General features: G+C 40.4%; 1 long non-coding RNA gene across 2 annotated transcripts in view; it reads left to right on the forward strand.

Annotated features, from left to right (window-relative positions):
* Window positions 1-14,134, forward strand: part of LOC126651988 (uncharacterized) — a 49,743-nt gene extending 35,609 nt beyond the window's left edge. For both annotated transcript variants that reach the window (XR_007631842.1, XR_007631843.1), the window contains exons 3-4: window positions 9,982-10,408; window positions 11,994-14,134. This is a non-coding gene — a long non-coding RNA (uncharacterized LOC126651988). The remainder of the gene's footprint in view (window positions 1-9,981; window positions 10,409-11,993) is intronic.
* The last annotated feature ends 936 nt before the right edge of the window (window positions 14,135-15,070 follow it).

Here is a 15,070-nt window from a genome sequence, read left to right on the forward strand (position 1 = left end):
ATGTGTGGGATGATGACTGAGGATAAAATTAGAGAAAACTGGGAAGTTACGTTCACATTCTAAAGGAAGTTATAACAGCACAAGAATTTGAGGATGAATGCAGTTGGCATGCACAAAATCTATTCCACAATGATTGTTCACACAACAAAGCCTGCAACCTTATGTACATGCTAAGAGGGATGAAATGGAGGTTGGAGCAGAGCAGAGACAGGGCAGCCAGGCTGTGCTGTAATCCTTGCAAGGATGGTACCATGTAGCTGATAAACCAAGTAGCTGTCAACCAAGAGAGACAGAAGACGTCTTGCTGCTGAACCAGCTACTGTGACAAAACAGCTCTCCCCAGATGAACTTGGTTCATTCACACCTCCTTCCCACAGCTACCTGCCTCCAGGGTACAATCACCCCTCACTGAGCACACGCTCTATATTTTATTGACTATATCTTTGAGAGCAAAGTGAGAGGATTTTATACCAATCATTAACAAAGGTGTGTATGAATAGAGTCACTCAGGCTCCACCTAAACCTAAAGAAATAGTATAATGGCAAATTAAGGACAGGGAGAAGTTAGGGAAGACTCTGTAGTAACTTCTGTCATTGGTCAAAGAGCTGAAAATTGTCTTCCCCCTCCGTGGGACTCCAGTTGGGTAAGAACTGTATTCCGTGTGTGCTGAATGGTTATCTCGAGCTAGCTTTCATTAGTAATTAGAGCTTCTTTTTTGCAGTCAGTTGCTCTAAACAGCAAATCTTCAAACTTTAACCTGCCACAATTTTCAAACAGTGTGTATCAATAAAAAGTGTGTTATTCCATAAGCTGTTGAGTGTGGGTCCTTCAAGGGCAGCAGTTGCCAGCGGTGGACAGCATACTCATCTATAAGCGGGGAGATCTGGGATGGGGTCTTTCTTCCCAAATTAAGGATTGGACTCTGATATGCTGTCAGCATGTATCCCTCAACAAGTCAGTCGAGTCACCCCTGATACAGCAGAGTCCCCATAATGGGACACTGACAGACTTGTTGGGCATCCCTTGTCTTGTCTTTCCTGTGGTGTTGTCAGACCAGTCAAATACAAGGGGGTCAAGGAAACATCCCCCCTTTTCACATGACACCCTGAAATGAAGATGGAGACAATTACAGCATAGAGAGGAGGCCAGCAGTAGGTTAAGGAAGAGAAGTCACATTTTACCTGGTAACTCTTCTGTGGGCATTAAACACTAGCAAACCATAGATGAGTCATGATAAGCACAGGCCTATTATAAACACCAACATTGTTACAGCTGGCTACACACACCTCTGGAGAAGGTCCTATTGATCTACTGGAGAGGAAGCTAACATTTTAATAACCATTTAGCTAAAAGAAATTGCTGATGAACTGTTTAGAAATGGAAACTTATAGTATGACTAAATTGAAAGAAAATATCTTCCTGCCCAATTTTAGAGCAGAGAGACCGCTATAGTAAGTGCTATCAGCTAGTAAAATATAAAATTAAAAATCTAAAGAGTGTTCTCTTTGCCATTAGAGTTGGGAGGAATTTCTGGTATTTTATTTGCACATAACTTCATTGGTTTGATATCTGTTAAATTACCTGGGAATTTTATGCAAAATAGATCAAACGAGAAATTCAGTAGATTATTTCTACAGGCCTCTAGAAGTAGCACAGGTTGTACTCACTTGCAAACTGTGTCTGTCTGTTAATCACAAATGAACAACACTTGTTCACTTGGCTAATCCAAAACTGGCCCTCCATGAGTGGGTACTGGGGGTATTTCTCCTATGGACAACAGAACCTGTCGTGTATCAGAAAGAGCTACTCATGTTGGTAAAAATTTTTCAAGGTTCCCAGAAAATCAAACCAGTCAAACCCAGCACATACAATCAGCTCTGTGGTTTCACTGCATGTGCAGTAAGTAGTAAAAAGAGGACAAGGAAGCCAGTTTTTTCTAACTTAAGGTGTTTTAGCCAGATCTGTTTAACTTGGCATTGTGAAGGATTAAGGGCAAGCAGAATCTCAGCTGCACAAACCACCCCAAACTGAAGGATGCTGAAGCCTTCAACTAACAAAGAAATTTTTAATCACTCTGAAGTCATGGACAGAGTTCACTGTAGCAGTGTCTAAGGACCACTTCCACTGGACATTACTGGAGACACCAGAACAAAGACCTTCATTTCTATAGCATAAGCTGCCTTTTTCTGTGGGTCACACATCAGCACAGCCCACTGCAGTGAAAGACAAATCAGAGGGGGCTGTTTGTTGCCTGAATAAAAACTCTTTTGCTGGGTAGGAGACATGCAGAATTTCGACCAGTACCCTTTATCATTTATTAACTTCACTCAGTCTCATGCCCTATTTCTGTCATTTGAGACAGAACAGTCAGATGTAGTCTTTCCATCAATCAGTGCCAAACAAGTGGTAAAAATATTAGTCCTCTGTATCCACACCTATTTTTTTATTTATTATAGATCTATTGACATAGAGGAAATGCCACATTACAAATATGTAGCATTTTCATCACAATTCCCACCTTTATCATGGAGGGTTTTTTCCTACTGCTGTGAAGAAAAAAGAAAATCCTTGTTGAAAAATTTATACTGGAAGAATTTAGCATTGGAGGAAAATAGCCGTGTCAGCTCACAACAGAAAGCCTATTCAGAACAGGAGAATTTCTTGCATTGTACTCTCTCTTCACTCCAGAACTACCTGATTTAACAGCTTCCGAAAGCAGCAGGGAATTTGCTGCTATAAATTGCTTTCCATGTGCTCCTGTGGATCACTCCTACAACATGCTCAGCTGAGCAAAGGTGAAACCTGTCCCAAGGGAAGGTAGCTCCAGCCTTGAAATAGGGCAATTATGCTGCAGAGTGAATGAAGAGTCGCCTTCAGCAGAAGATTGAGTGAAGCTTCCCAAAGCATCAGGGTCATTGTGTTATATCATATATGCCAGTTTAAGAGGGGAACAGTTTTGTTTTTAGAACAGAACTTGCTCTGGTGAAGAAGTTCACAGCCTTCTGTATGAACTTATCATGTTTGGAACATTCACCAGGCCAGAAATGGGTTGTATCCTCACGTCACACATCGGATAGACCCAGTGACTCAGAAAGTTACAGCTGTTTTACAGGCCCTTGTAAGATGCCCAAGATCACCTTAATCATGCACACAGACCAGAGTCCTGCTGTAAGCACCCCAGCAGTAGCAGAAAGAGCATTTCAGCCCTTCAGACTGATAGCTGCTGGCAACCAACTTCTCAAGGGAATCCCCTTGAGCAGTGGGATGTGTAGAACAAGGGAAACCCAGCCAGGCAACTCTGCTACTATCAGATGGTCAAGTATCTCTCTCAGACACTGTACACCCTCTTTTCAGTGCTGTCTTTCAGCAGTCCTAAGGAGACCAACCCTTTCAAAGAGCAGAGGGGGAAGGTAGGAATTAAGAGTTTAATACATCTCAATACATTTATTCCTTCTCTGAGCAAGCTGTCAGAAATCAATGAGCAGTCAGCAGCAGCTCTAACTGTATAATTTAATCTCTGGGCTCCTTCACAGCTCTTATGACAACAGAACTCTGTCCCATTTTCTGCTAGGGATCACATGTTATTCAGTAGATTGTAACAAAAAGCAGGGGTACAGTAAAAATGGATGAGACAAAGCATATTTTGAGTGGGAAGAAAAAGAATATTTGTTATATGCTGCCTAAACAAAGCCTTAGAAATAAATTAATTTTCTGCATGCCAAGGTCCAAACAGGGCTATATTTCAGATCCTCTGTCCCACTGCTATTTTGTTCTTATCTATAGGTGCTCTCTTCACTTGCCAGAGGACTGGTTTGGTATTCTCTTTCACCATCTGGGTAGAATGAGGGAACATTGAAACACCCCTTTCAGTGAAAGATAAGGAAATCATGACTGAAACTAGACTCGCTCTTTATCCACATATGGGAGGTTCTAGAAGTCAGTATGTATGCCAAAAGAAAGAGGGAGTTATGGGCCAGACTAACTGAAAGGTGGGCTTGCATACAGCCACTGGGTGAATGCAATTATACCAGGAAAGCGCTTAGTCCCATCAGCATTTCCTTCACCTAACCTAAACAATTTTTAAGACCTCAAATATTGACAAAACACTGAGGAAATCAGGAACTTGCAATCCACAAACAGACCTATCTGAAATAAGAAAACATATCATGAGACCTACAGGACTTAATTTGGACTAGTTAAGCCCCTCTAATACATATATTTTTGTGTTTACAAAACTTTAAAATGGAATTTTTTCTCCCCCTCTTTCAATGAAAATGTTTAAATCACTGATCATAATATCTCTGTCAAAAAACAGGACATTCAATTCCTGATAAGCATTAACCTAGTTCATTTAAAAAAATTAGACCAGAAGGGCAGGTAAAACAACGTACAAGAAATGGAAGCTACCCAGCAGTTGGCTGAGGATGGTATTTTCAAAGATGCCAATGAAGAGATATTTAATTTTACTGGATTTGGTATTTTAAGCTTGAGGCAGAATTTGCTTAGCGACTCACATAGACTTTTAACTGCACATGGCCAGCCTTATTGAGTTATGCCAAGCTGACAAGTGTCAGCATGGTTTCCTACAGCCAGTGATACTGCAGCTCCCCTATATTGCCAAGAGCTGTATCAGGTTTGCTTTAGTCTGACAGAGACCCATTTCAGAGCAGAAACGTCCAGGCTCCATTCCTCCACTAACAGGAGTTTCCAACCTATTCAACCTATACAGGAAGGAAACAGGCAAAATGAGTTATCAACGTTTGTTACAGGTTCTTCAAGTGCTTCGCCCATTCCAGTTTGAAACTGTATTACTATTATAAAACCTCAAGCTCCAGGCAGTGAAAACCCAACACAGGAGCCTGGAAAGTTCCTCTGGAATCTGTCTGAAAAACTGGCAAATTGCAGTCCAGCATTACAAGATAAAACAGAGGCACAAAGTGACAGTACAGTAGAGTCAATATGCCTGTGCCATCAGTAAGTCAGCAAGGAGCCCAGACCTCAGCCTCTGTGCTCTGATCAAGCAGTGTCTCTGGCTCGCATCTGGCAGAGTGGGAAGAACACAGCGGTACAAACGTTTGATTATCCTTCTTAAAATGATCAGTTCAAACTCCAACCTTGTTCCACACAGACAGATTCAGGGGCACATCCTCCCATTACCAGGAGCAAAGGAAACAGAGCTTTGAATATGACCAAAAATAAACTGTCTGTTAGAGTGGGAGATCATTATGTCTTTTTCAAAAAAAACACAAGACATTAGGGACTTTGTTTCACTCCATTTGATGTCTGGTATTTGATGTCAACACTTCAGAAACAGCAAAAAAAAAAAAAAAAGTTGTTTGGGTTTGGGTTTTTTTTCCTCCTTTATATAATTCACTATTTTTCTTGCAGCAAGTGGCATTATAAGGGTTTCAACAAGCACAGGTTAACAAAGTATGTGTCTGTTGCCACAAATACTTTGCAAAAATGGGAAGGGTGGAGTGCTTTGTGCTTGGATGGAGCTGTAGGTATTTCGAGAAAAAAGACCCAGACATCTCTGTACCAAAGACTGTTTCAAACAGCTTGTGTGTTTCATGTGCATTGTCCAATCCTTTAAATGTCAAAAGTCTCACACTGTTTTGTTAAAAAAGGAAAACATGCCATGCACTACTAATTGAGTGAATCAATATACAGAGAAGGCCATGAAGGGAATGAAATGTTTTTGACACATGCAAGCAGTTGTTTTCAATGTGTATAAGAGGAAAAAAGCCCTGCTTGCCCTTTATCCCTTAATTAAGACCACCTCAGGAACACAGGGTGAAACACCTTTCCCCTGCACCTTCCTCACTGCTCTGCTCTTAACTCCCTGCTGTTTGGCCATTAGTAGCAGTCAGAAGTCCATGAACACAAAACCCGTCACTGCAGTCTCTAAGAAGGGATCCAAATACCAGATGGGTTCCCACCAAGCTCCAGAGACAGCCTCAGAAATTCATGAAGGGAAGTATGTGATGGATTGTTGCCCTAACAGAGGCTTGTTATAAAGTGTATTTATAGAGTTCAGTCACATGAGCTATCTGAAGTCTTTGGTAATTTTTTCATGTACAAACGTCTACATTTTCTGTGAGATTTTACGGACTTCTTTGTCTCCAGAGAGGCCTTCCAAGGATATTCTTACAGGACTTTTGCAGCCAAAAGACTAACAAAGGCAGCAATTTGGGCAGAAATCTTTCTCCAGAACCTTCCTCTGCGCTGATGAGCACCCATGAAACAGCTTAAGACAGCTTGCTTTGAAAATACTGTAAGGAGCTGCATGGAAGCCTGGCCTTTGAAGCCACTGAAACTTGCTCTTTCCCAGAGCTTTTCTTGTAATGCAAATCTCTGCAATGAGATTTGCTGCAATGCAAAGATGAGCAACCTCCTCCTTCTGGCAGCTGGAGCTTTGGGGTCTGTCTAGCAGTGCTTGGTGCAGTGCTTTTCCGTCCTGTTTGTGTCTCCCTGGAGGTCAAGGCCATGAAGGGCCATCCCTGTGAACTGCTGTGTCAGCAAACAGCAGAGTGCATGTGTGATGCATTATGCCATCTGCAACTAGTTTCTAGTCCCCAGTAGAACCATTTGCAGAGATTCATATGCCCTAAGCATGGCACTGGCTTAGAATAATACCCTGGAGGTCTCAGCCTGCTTTCTTCGTGCAGTCTAATTCTTAAAGGCAGTCTAGTGTGGACTGACAAGAAGTCATTTCAGTCTTCCAAGAGCTTTCATCCTCACCTGTGATCTTTTGTTCACTGCCAGCTCTGAGATCCTCCAGCTAGGATGAAAAGGGAAAGTAGTGTTAAGACAATTTATTGCAACCATAGGCTGAGCTCAATTAAGGCTTGCCTGACTACTCCTACAGCTAGACAGATAAGGGAAAGAGGAACAAAACAATATTATATGATTTTCTGCCAGTCAGAAAATGAGATTAAGAGACCTGAAGCCTGTGAAACGGTGTATGACCAAATCAACAAGACATTACAGAAACCAGGGGAGCTAGCTGTGCCACAAAGCTGGAGTGAGATTAGGCCAAGGTGAAACCATCTCTTCCACCCAATCTTTAAAATTTGGTGTCTATAGGAGGATGGATATTTAGAGCCCAATCCTGCTTGCACTTCCATTCAAAGTGCCTGTGGCTGCCAGACATTCTTTAATCAGGGATATAATTCTCTTGTAATTATTTTCACCCTATCCAAGTCAAACTTCGAAGTGCTTCCTTTTAAGGACAGAATTAAGGCATTACTCAATACACACAGGTAACTCCAAAACTTCAACATCCTCCTCTCTTTACTGCTTAGAAGATCTTATTGCTTGCTAAAATTCAGATGGAGTCTGACTCTTTAGCTGAAGGCAACAAAGTTTGTTATTGTCCTGAAGAAAATTTGATCCCAAAGAGAACAGAACTGACAGAGCTTGCTTTGTGGTCACTTTCTGTCCACCATTTTGAAGGAGGAAAGTAATTTTGTAGGAGAAAACAGTAGGTTTTGTTTCAAGAGAATTACACAGGAAGTAGTATAGAGTATTTACAGATGTCGCCAAGATCTGAGCTTCCATTTTCTATCCAAAGATCTGAGACACAAAGAATTATTTCAATTCTCAACATGCCAGGAGACTACAGAAGGAAAGCTTAAATGACTAGTCAAGCAACGCACAAAAAAGCAGTGGCAAAACCATTTACACTCATTCTCACTCCTGCATGACACCAAAGAAGAAACAATTCCTTTGACCTGATGGAGCTCAGGGTATCCATCAAGAACCTGGTTGTCCTGCCACTTCATTTATCCAATCATTTGGTGTCAAGATATCAGAGTGAAATCCTAAAAGACCCCTTACACGTTTCATTTTTTTTACTTCAGAGAACAATACAGTCCCAGCTTCTTTCTTAGCTCCCTAAATTTTCATGGCTATGAGTAACATCAGAAATCTCATACACTCCATGGTCTTATGAGGCTGGGGACGAGAATGCTGGCCTGAAAATCTTTCACATGAGTAAATCGAAGTGTGATTTTCTCGAACTGAACTTTTCTAAGCATGAAGTCTTCCCTCTCTCTACATATATATTTCAGAACTGTGCAAAGTTCTTCTCCATAAGACAAAACTCAAGAAATGAAACAACAGGTTTCCAGTTATACAGGTATAGTCAAAGTTACCAGGAAAACAACACTAGCAGACAAAAAAGATCAAACTTTGATCTGTGAGGAGTATGATGAGTTTACTCAGCTACTCTTTAAATATGTAAGCATTTTCATATCTGCCTGTGAAATTCAAAATTAGCATTTAATGTCTCTCTAAATTGGTCTAAAATTAAACATTAATAAATCATACAAATTTAAAATTAGGCACACTTCCACAGTGTAATGTGAGTAACACATATCATGTCTTCAGTAGAGGTCAGCTGATTAACACCTCAATGTAACACAGTCTAGCAACCAGTACCAAGCCTCTTGGTACTAACATTACCATAACACATGAATGAGCAAACAATCACCAAGAAGAAGATCCAAATACTCCAATACTTTCACATCCCAGGATACAGTATGAAATGAGATCGAATCAAATAATTACAGAAGATACAATTACCAGGACACCTTGTCTAATTTATTTTTATTCCCTCAGGAATGACCACTTTGATCTCAACCAATTCCAATAGATATTTAGGGGGTTTTTTAAGGTTGATACAAATCACGTCTTTCAAATTGGCTAGAAGGAGGTCTGCTTCCAAGGCTTTTGGAAGTGAAAAGTTAAATCAGAGTCCTTTAAAGAACTGTTCCTCTTGAAACATTTTATACTTTCACTGAAGACTGGCATCTTAAAATAAGAGTTTTCTTCACAGCTAAGAGTCAGAATTTAGTGCATTCAGTTCATGGCCTTGAGCAAGTCCCTTATTCCACCCTTTTCCTTTAATAGAATAATTTCAGTCATTTATAAAGACTCAGAAGTTTAATCAATATTGCAAACTTCACACAAAGGAGTGAATAATTCCTCTATTCCTAACAAACATTTCTCCTTGATTTTTTCAGTGAGGTTCATTAGAAACTTTGCTCATCCCATCCCTAACTTCCCCATATAAAAGAGACATTTGGTACTGAACAAAAGACTAAGAAGAATAACAGCAAAGTAACAGACAGCCAGTTCTCACTGCAGTGATGTGGATACCAAGAGGACAATGCCATTTTGTGCCATCCAAGAAGATAATCCTTAATTTGTAAAATTATTCAGTGTACTACAGTCTTATTTCTATTCACTTACTCTTTAGGAGCCAGGTGGTTTTTCCATACTGAATGCTACCATGGGGGAAAATTAAATGAGCTACTTATGGGTAAGACCAACTATTCTCCATCCTAACTGGGCACAGTTCAAAGAGTTGCAAATGGCTTCACAAAGTTTTCTCCTATAACTTCCTCTCATCCCAGTGAATTAAATTCTTGGATTTTCCCTCTTCCTTTTATTTCACTTGATAGTGGAAATAAGAAGTAGAAGGAGCTCAGGCTAAAATTTTAAGGAGGTGTCTCTTATCAAACACTGCTGTGCAGTGTCTCTGAAGGTCTCTGGAATTTAGGAGATGGCTCTCATGGAAATGACTATGAACAATGTTGTGTTTAACATATTGAAGTGTCCCAGAAAGTCTACTGAGAGGAAAATTAATTTCCTTTCCCTTTCTTTTGTACATTTTAAGAATTGTCACAGACTATATAGTGATTGTACCCAGTTGGTACATATTAATCAAATCGGACCTCAAGCTAAGAAGTGTTGAAAGTAAAGTGAGGCAGGAATGTTTGAGTCAGGACCTGCATTTCACAAGAAATAGTAAATTCAAACTTCTTTAATTCTGAGAATAAACTTACCCCAACTAGTCTGGGTTTTCTGGTCATTATCTAGACATGGATGCACGTGCAACCCCATACTTCTCATAATCTCTCAGTAGGGGAGCGTGTGGGGAATCTGCACTGAGGTCTCTTTTGTTTTCATTTCAGACCTGGACCACTTTCATCTTTGCTGCTGGAAAATACTTCAACTACTGTCCCGTGGAATCAGCACAGGGATTGCCTAGTTCTTCATACAAATAAAAGAGTCTGACAGTTAGAGACATGGAAATGTTCATACGTGGGGGACACTGAAGCCAAGATCATTGTGACTGCTGAAGCTTTGACCTAAAGCCTCACAGGCTCTGGTCACACACACTGCAATGATTTGCAGGCTGTAGCTTTCCTTGCCTGCCTATTCCACACACCTTCTTCCACCAGGTTCCACTGGTCATTCTGTCACCAATATGTCCAGAAAGTTCTCAAAGTGAATTTTCTAGAAGTGTAGTGAGATGAAGAAACTACCTAATCAGCTTCAACCACAAACTATCCACAGCCTCAATCATAGCAGCTTCTATCAACACTGGGGATTCTGAAGGTAATTTAATGGCTTCTAAACCAGCTATTCAGTAGAAAAAATGAACTGCACTAGAGACACAGTTCTTTGATTGAGAGCCAGAAGTCAAGCTCATTAATCCTGATAACTAAAACAGCAGTGCACTGATCGAAAGAAGCAGGGTGTAAGCCTTCTTGTCCCAAACAGTTTTTAACTCTCTGAACCACAGCTCTCTCCTTTTTTTTTTTTGATTTTGACTTGCTATTTTCACACCCTTAACTCCCAGAGTTAAGTCTGTGAGGTGGAGTCACTTGATGTTTAGCTGCTGCCATATTCACCACTATCAGATTTACATTAGCTCATGTTGGGTGTATTTCAGGGGAGGGGGAAAGGAAAAAAAAATTGAAAACACAACTGATTCTCAAAAAGATTTTGTAGGGAAAAAATGTATTTTGGTGGGAACAGTTTTAAGGAAACCAGAGAGACAGGAAAATAAAACTAACTTAATTTTAAAACAACTGCTGAAGTAATCCTTCAGTATTTTCAAAATCTGTGAATTTTCCTGAATCCTAGCACTTCTCAGGTTGCATTTTAATGTTTGAGTTTTTGCTGGCTATAGCTACTATGTCCATCTGCAAAATGCTGTGGGATTATTTGAGAGGAAAAGCTTATGCATATGAAATAATTTTTCTGTACGTACTTATAAAAGAGGCAAATTCAAGTCACATCTAGGACGCAAATACTATTTCTTCTAGAGCACATATTAATCTAATGTTTAAAAATATCTTTGCTGTTCTATCACCATGGATTCCTTTCTATGTGTTCAAACTTTAGAAATACATATGTACTTTACTTGAAATGTTATATTTAGACTTAAGCTTCGGAGTTCAAAAAAGCTGCTTTAGCAAGAAATGCGTAAACTGATTTGGAAACTATAAGCATCACTACCCACCCTTGTTGGCTGCCCTGGTGTATGGAATTAAATATTTTCTCAAAAAAAAAAATCAAAAACAAAACCACCACATATAAAGTCACCCATTAAAGGAAAGAGAAAGAGGCTTCAGCAAAACCTACGTTCTCTTTTCTTTGTTAACAATGGAGTGCCCTTTCCAAACTGATTTCAGCAGCAGGAGACATCTAAAGGCTGAGTAACATACTGCAAGAAAACTTGTAATTCCATTCAACAGCCCGTCTCCTGAACACAAAGTGATAAGTCTGCTTCAGATTGTTAGGCACAGAGTTAGATTACTAAACATGGTGAGGTTTGGAAGTACTTGGGGCCATCAATACACCTTTCTATCTATACCCTTTGATTTGAAAATTCCCAATTTGGGGAGTTAGTTGGAGGAAGTATGATTTTAGTTCCTAAGCTTGATTCTACTTGTTTCATTCCAACCTTTGTCAAATCTAGAAAGACTGGCATGTCTAGAGGGAAACTATTTTTAGGGATTCAGTAATCATGAAGATAGGAGAAGCTCATAGAGGCATCTGATTGATGACATTTCTGATGTACTGTAAACATTCATGGAAACTCTTATACCACAGAAAGGGTGAGACTATCTAGCAGAGTTTAGACTGCAATTAAAGGAGATTAAAATGAATTGCCCTTATTTTTTTTTTCCTCCAGCAGCCAGGAACAGTTACTGCAGCTCAGCTGATGTGCTGTACCTCAGCACAGTGACCTGAGTGGGGGCCCATACCTTGCCATCACATCACAGAGGGTGTAAATCAGGATGATGGAGCAATCCTCACATCATCAGCATTGCACCAGCAGCTGAAAATCCAGCCTCCATCCTGCAGATCTGGACCCGAATCTCCAGTCCTACAAACATCCCCAGGCTGCTAACCTCCCTGGGCAGAGTGACTGCAGGGGACTTGAGCAGAAGCTTCTGCTTCAGATCCCTCAGACTGTGCAAACACAACCCACATGAAATAAGGATGGGTACGACCATCATCCATCTCCAAACTACATAAATATCACCAGTGGTTCATGAAACAGCAAATCCTGGAGCCAGACATCCTGGGAAGTGCTGTCTCTCAGTTCTAATAGTTGTCACGATATTTGACCAAATAACTTTTTACTAAAGTAAGTAAAGCACATAGTGCTCTGTGCTGCAGGCAGAGAGGGAAGGTGAATAGCATCCCTCTGCTCCTCTGGCTTTTGCTGCTGGCTAATTATTCATTTGCAGTTTATCAGCTAATTACAGCTATGTGCCTCGGCATTTGAAGACTTAGGGGCATACTTTATTTAACAGTTAGTAATTACCCAGACCTCCTCTGCTCCCTGTGCAGAAGGTGTTTCTGTTTCTGTCCTTGTGCTGTCGGCTCTAGAGGTTAAAGACCCCCAGACAGATGGTTACACTGTTGCACATAGAAGGCAGGCTTATACTTCATGTGATGATAGAGGTTTCCCAAATAATTATCTGTTAATGCAACAAATCATGTCCTTCAGAGCTCAGTGCTGATCTCTGTCTGTTCCCAGTATCTGTGACAGCAGCTTTTGTTTCCATGTCCAGGTTAAAGATCACAAAGGGTGCACAAGGTCATATGAAGACCAATTCACTATTAATTTTTCCCTGGGAACAGTCCGACATACAAGCCTTGCACTTCATCTCAACACCTACACAATCCACTGCTGCAGACTCACAGTCTGCCTTGGCATGCAGCACCACCAGGATGTCCCTGTGAGACAGGGCACGAGCCTCAAAATACATGGAAGACACACACAGATATGGCAGGATGCAAAGAACTCTTTGTAGCTTGGCACAGATGGTTGAATAGCACAGCTGGAGGGAATGAGACTTCAGGCAGGAGCGCTGCCAGAGATGGGATATATTGAGAGCAGCTACAGTTGTGGAGAACAGGTTTTGAATTTGTTGCCATCAGTGTTCGCAAAGGAAACCTCGGCCTTAGGATTATGCTCAGATAATTGAGTAAGAGACTTAACTCTGGCTCATTTCATTGTGGGAAGAGATGAGGTGGATTATCAAGTAGCATGGAAGCAGCAATCATAAATTAGGGTTCTTTAAACTGCAAAATAGACATCATTGTCCTGGAAGTTTTTCGAGCCCTGTCACTAATTTCTCCAACCTAAGGCCACTTTATTTCTGAATGAGGTCATTCACATGAGCTTTGCTCATTTATTTATTAATTTATTCGATTAGTTGAAAACCTGTACCTTGCATGACTTTACTTCTGTAGAAAAAATATGGCACAGCTATTTATTACTAAGGAACTTTAAAGTTTCCAGCCTCCAGACACTAGAAAAAGGTATTTACATATGTCTTTAACAAGAGGTAACTTCAGAGATTGTGATATTCAGAACAAACACTTGCATCTCTAACGCCTCTTCAGAGTTAGGCTACTGAACACCTCTGATTTTGGCAATGGATTAACTCTAGAGCAAAGTAGAACTTGAACCTACCACTCCTATCCCAGCTGGTAGTCAAACCATTCACCCATCTGTGATCTGAACTAGCTGAATCAATCAACCTACATGAAAGGCAAATGATCTGTTAAGCTTCTTGTAATGAAGTCATTTCTTTCTCACTTTAGGCAAACAACCTCTTGGAAACCATCCTAAGTCAGCAAGACTACAGCAGCATCTAATGTAATGAGTCAATACTTACAGTTTTGGAATTAAAAAAAAAAAAAAAGCTTTCAAAAGTAATGTGATCAAGCTAATAGGTCCCGTGATGGTGGATAGCACTTATGGATATATCAAATACTGCAAAAGGTTTAAGGTCCAATAAAAATTATTGTTCTGCATCTATGTTATTTCTCCATTTAACTGTGCATCAGCTCTACTTAAAATGCTTGTCTCCTTTCATATCCACGTTTCTCTGTTCCTGCTACTAAATCAGTGGCATCCATGTTACCTGAGACCAGCCAAGATTGCAAATACACCTTCTATAGGAAAGGGAGTGACTATTTTCACAGAAAGCCAAGATAGGTCAGAGTGCAGACACTGTGAGGGAGAGACAAATGAGAATTGATGCGGTCTCTTGATTGCCAGAGTTAACTGCCAGGGTAACTCTGCTCTGGAGAACTGAGTAGAAGCACAGAATCATTTAGATTGGAAAAGACCTGTAAGATCAAGTCCAACTGTAAAACTAACACTGCTAGCTCTACCACCAAACCACATCCCTAAGGCCCACATTTGCATGACTTCTAAATACCTCCAAGGCTGGTGAATCAGCCACTTCCCTGGGCAGCCTGTTCTAGTGCTTCATAACTCTTTCAGCAAAGAAATTTTTCCTAATGTCCTAATATCCAATCTAAGCTTCACCTTGCACAACATAAGGCCACTTCTTCCCATCCTGTCACTTGTGAATATCAGAGAAGTCCCAAATGACATAGTAAATACATCCTTTGATACAGCATGTTAAGGAAGGCAGCATTTAAAGCAAAGCTGTAATTGGCCAACTTTGGGTTACCAGCTTTTGTATTGGATCCCAAGAACGAGTAGAGACGTTTCACAGCAGCTCAAAGCTCACTGTGAAGGAAAAAAGTAATTTCTGGTCTAGATTATAAAGGTTTCTATTCTGATTTTACTTACTTGGTTTCTAAGATTATTTCATATGATATTCATACTCCAAATGATACTATCAGAAAGAAGGAGACATCGAAAAAAATATACAGAAAGCTACAAGTGCACATGTTTAAGAGAATATCCACACAGAAAAAGAGGAGCGCTGCACTTTA

The sequence above is a fragment of the Myiozetetes cayanensis genome, unplaced genomic scaffold (genome assembly GCF_022539395.1).
Source record: "Myiozetetes cayanensis isolate MyiCay16 unplaced genomic scaffold, myiCay2020 scf10, whole genome shotgun sequence".
Taxonomy (NCBI): Eukaryota; Metazoa; Chordata; class Aves; order Passeriformes; family Tyrannidae; genus Myiozetetes; species Myiozetetes cayanensis.